Genomic DNA, 5,191 nt, shown 5'->3' with positions numbered 1-5,191 from the left:
TTTAAATAAGATCATTTTGTTTTGATATATAAATTAAAAAATTAATTAAAATGTCTGTACCAACCAGTTCCTACTAAAAGTTTTTAATGTAGCAGTGCGGGCAGACATGAACGATTGAGTGTCAGTCCGTCCACTGAGTGAACTTGCCGTAAGATTTTTCAGCGGCGTGCCATGGCGATTAAGTTTGCATCTTCAGCTCGCCATGCAGTGTTCGATTTTCTGAACTTCAGTAAATCCTTTTGACCATCAATCGTGTGCTGAGGCTCTACACACTTTCATGACGAATCTCTGTCTTTTTCTGGCGGTGAGCGATGGCGAAGAAAAGAGAAGAAAGCTTACTTCCTCAGGATCTCAACACACGCCCAGACATATGACTAGCCGATTCCGAAGATTTCTGCGAGAAGACAAGGACTTTCTTCTTTGCATGCCGTGATATAAAAGTAGCAACCTGTAGAATTTCTTCTTTCCTCTTGTAGACATATTTAGTTACGCATGCATTCCTCGAACTCCTCCTACCCGTGAAGATAAATGCATACACGCACACAGAGAAAGAAGGAACCATTCTATACTCGAGTCTTTTGAAGTTCACCAGTCTTTTCCGTCATATCTGTGTCGAAGACAAAGAAAGAAGTGGAACGTACTTCCTCATCTTTCCTCCTTTTCCTATAATTAACAAACAACCATAACTCCTTTAGGTGACGAGATGGGGAGGCAGAGGAGAAAAGACCTATCCGTGTGTGTCTACTTCTTCTGTGTCTCTCTGTATGGTTAACCGTGCTAGCCAACCATTTTCATCGTCAAACTAGCAGCAGGATGCAGCTCCTTTCTTCGAGGTGGAGTCGAATGCCCGAGGGGTCCTGCAAGAAAGGCATTCAGGCGTTACAAACATTGAAGAAGAGCTGGATTCTCTCTTCTCCCTACTATTTTTCAGAACGTCCTTCTCTCTCTAGTCTTTCTTTTGTCAAGATGTGGTTCTTTCCTTCTTTCTCTATGAAGGTGTATGGTAGCCACATGCCGATGATATGGACGCAGAGACGATCAGCTTCTTCTTCACTATTCGTCCGGTCTCGAAAAGGTTCTTCACGAAATTTCGTAAGAAGATAACAAAATACCCAAGACATATGAGAAGAGGCAAGAGAAGAAAACAGGATAAGTTAAAAACGATTCTAAATCGATTGCGAAATCATCTCTTCTCTCCTGAGATCTTCATTCTTCCATTTCTTCTACATATCTTTCTTTACGACTCTTCACACGTCAAAGAAGGAAAGACTTGCTTTCTCCCTGTTCCTTTTTCTTATCTTTCTTCGCCAACTCACCAGTCTCTTCTTATCACCGTTATGGTCATCCTCTCTCTCCACTTCATTCCTATCCCCCATTCTCTTCAAGAATCTCTTCTTATTCTTGTCTTTTGAGTTGCAGACAGCGAGCTTTTTTTCCCTTCTTTTCTACTTCTACAGGCGTAACCACTGCCAGAACCGCCAGGTGCCTCGTATTACTACTACAGTCACCTCGGATACTGGCCTCCCTCTTCCCCTTGTTCTCCCTCTTATTCTGCCCACGATTCTTTCGCTGCTCCTTGTCCTAGCTCACCAGTATCTAAGAGTAGGGATAGGATGAGATTGAGGTCTCGCAGTGGTAGGTGTCTCATTCTTTGTCAGAGAAAGAGTCTGAGAGGAAGAATACACGGTGATCCGGTAAGAGAGAGAGGTAGAAACTCTCGATTCTTCACGAGGTATCGACCGGGGGGATACGAACAAGCCGAGACTAGAAGAATTCTTGCTTCTTTCCTCCAGTTTGAGGAGACCTTCTCTTCCTTGTTGTTCTCTTTTTTCTTCTTCTTCTCCGGCCTGTTCTCCTTGTCTCTCTTCTTCGTCTTTCCTTTCCTCTCTGCTTCATGAGTATCCCCGCTATTCTTCTCTCCCCATTCCTCTTACATCTCTCGCATGTATCCGTTATTTTTCTCTTTGAGAAGCCTCTTCTTTCAAGCAATGACGTTACAGAGGACAGAAGATGAGACTTCCGTTGATAGAGATCTTCTATCTCAATCTATTCCACTGTCAATCCTTTCTTCCTTATCTTCTTTCTCTTTTCTCTTTTTCTCGTAACCCTCGATTAGGGGTTCTTCATCTCTCTAGAGGAGAGTGAAGAATGAAGGGGGCTCGACAAAGTCTTCTTGAAGACCAACTTCATAATGATAGCCTTGCAACTCATCTCTACCTATCCCTCATTCTCATACTCAGAGACGGCTACTCTTCATACGCACATCTATACATATATGTATATACATAAACATCTGTTAATGATCCCTATACGAAGATACGTCTTTATAGATCTCTATCTATAGCTGAATTATGTAAGAGGGCAAAGGAGGTCTATCTAGGGTGCAGCGGTAGCCTGAGTGGGGATGTTGCTGGCGTTGCTATGAACCTGAGGTACTCATTGAGGAAAGAGCTAATCAATGAAAAACCATATCTGGCTGTTTGCATGCATGCACGCCTTCGATAAATGAAGGGAGACATCAACATAGGTGGACAGACAAGACTTGAAGAAGAGGCGTAGGAAGGAAAGCTTGTTTGGCTTCTCTTCTTCTTTTTCCCATCAGCATGTCTAAAGAGCGAACTGCACGAACGACGCCTTTTTATGCGGGTGATGAGGGTCAGTCACCAGTCTGAAAAGGAAGCTAGTAGCAGTCGGAGAATAGGATGACTACTAGTATTAGCGGTAGTACCAGTAGTAATAACGATAACAGTAGTAGTGATAGTTGTAGTAGTAGTAGCGATCGTAGTAGTATCTGTAATCGTAGCAGTAGTAGGGATAGTAGTAGCAGTGATATTAGGACTGATGGTAGTAGTAGCGGTGGTAGCGTTAGCAGTAACGGTGATAGTACTATTTGTAGTAGTAAGTGATAGTAGCCATTGTACTAGTGATAGTAGTACTGGTGATAGTCGTAATAGCACTAGTAGTGGTAGTAGAAGCAGTAACACGGCTAGTAGTATTTGTGCTAGTAGTGTGATAGTAGCAGTAGTAGTAATAGGAGTAGCAGTAACAGTGATAGTAGCAGTAGTAGCGATAGGGAGAGAGGGACGGATCGAGTCTGAGAGATCACAACGAAAGCATAGACACATACGGAAGACCCTAACCTTGCTACCTGCCTTCACCATGGTCCGTCGTCATCTGAGAACACGAAGAATGTGGGACAAAACGCTTCATCCTCTCAGCTATAAAGAAGAACACGACCCTCCAACAGATTGATACATCATGTACAGGAAGAAAAAGAAGAAGCGCTGTCTCACACGATTCTCACTGAACAGAAAAGCTCACAACACGAAGAGAGAGCCTCCCCACTGATTCACATCCATTGGAAATCTTGTGCACAACTTCGATTGAGCTGCAAGGGCCGTATGGGCAATGCATTCCTGGAGATTTGTGGTATTCTCAGCCGATTCTCACCGCCCTGGCTCCCTTCCTTTTCATGATTGTCTTTCGTTTTCTGTGTCTCTCTTTCTAGCTGTGTTTCACATGGAGGAGATGACTTCGCTTCGTAGAAAGTGGCATGCATTGAGGATGTGCAGCAGGAGACGTTTCCATGGAAGTTGTTCTCGTTTATTCGCCCCCTGTCCCTCCCCTGGTTGTTTGCCTCTTTCTCGTCTACTGCAACAGCAGACTTCACTTTTCAAAACGCAGAAAAACAGTGACTTCTGCTTCACTTCTCGCTGTTGTCTTTCGGGGGGAACGATCTTCACCTTTATTCTTTTTGGAGTTGCTACTGCCGCAACGCCGACCGACCGAGATTTCTTTCTTCTTTCAAGCAACAAGAATGAAGAAGAAGCGTTTCTCTCTTCCTCGAATATCGGCTCGAATGCACTGGTTGATTCATCCATATTTAACTCTATCTGTCTGTCGATGGCCTTCACGTCGTATGATCATCTGAAGACGCGCGGGCCCCTTGCCCTCGCTTTGTCTACGGGAGAAGAAGAAGATGATGGGGAGCAGGCCGGGGACATCACATCAGGTGAGGAGGCTCTTCTACTCTCATCCTAGCCATCTAGATTATCGCTTGTTGGCTCTGAATTGTCATAACAATCATCCTAATCTATAATAGATCCGATGTGTGGGGTGACAGTGAATGGTTCCTCTTCATCTTCTTGCTAGTGATAGGAGGAAGTGCGGAGGGGCACAGCCGCTTTGTTTCTCCCGTGTTTCTTTCAAGCACTTCACATCTTAAGACATTCACGCTCGTCCACTGGCATCTGAAGAGATAGACAGATAGACAGATCAAAGAGAGATTAAGGATACAATGATACAGGGAGCGATACATAGATACACCGCCTGTTCCCTCACGAGATAGCTACGGGGGGGAAGGGGTCCAACAAGAGGAGAGAGAGACGCCTCTGTACTACTCGGTTCCCCAGTCTGTGGTTGTTCCTCTTCCTGTGGTCTTTCTGCTGACTTGCACGGGAAGCTTCTTCCTTGACTCCTTAAGCTTCGATCGTTAGCTAGCTAATTAACGATCGCACTCTCTCTCTCCTTTGCACTTGGGGTAGAAAGAGATACGAAGGAGAGAAGACAGTCAGCCTGTCTTGACGGTAAAGTTTCCTTGTGAACAGGCCACAGAGCTTCCTTGCTTGATTCTTTCCTGTGATATGGAAAAGAGCTGAGCCTTTTACTCCTCGTGTCGAAAGAAAGGAGTCTCTGCTTGTTATCCATCTGTGTGTTGAGTAGAGAAAGAATATCTATCCTAAGTGACGTAGGAATAGCCTACTGCTAGGAGTCTTATGATAAACACATAATGTCAACTCGTTGTCTCTTAGCACGATCCTTATGAGCTCTCATGGATGATATATCACCCAGCCCCACCTCGACACCTTGTCTATCTCTATATTTCTTTCGTCTTGTTGTATTCAGAAAGGCCATGTTTATGTTTAGATAGATAGAGAGATAGATACATCCTGTCAGCTAGCTCATCACTAAGGTAGATAGTTAGATGTATACGGACGTTCAGCGTGGGGGTTATTGTGACTCTATTGATCAGAGGGTGATTACGAGTTGGGATGATCGTTCTGTTCCTGAATGATGAAATGGGACATCTTAGCAGGGACATCCCTCATGATGGAAAAGACATGCAAAAGAAGAAAAACAAGAAGGACCCCTGCAAGCACTCAAACAGGACCAATGCTGTCGCATGAAGAAT

This window comes from Cystoisospora suis (genome assembly GCF_002600585.1).
Source record: "Cystoisospora suis strain Wien I chromosome Unknown contig_5230, whole genome shotgun sequence".
Taxonomy (NCBI): domain Eukaryota; phylum Apicomplexa; class Conoidasida; order Eucoccidiorida; family Sarcocystidae; genus Cystoisospora; species Cystoisospora suis.
This window is presented reverse-complemented; position numbering follows the sequence as displayed.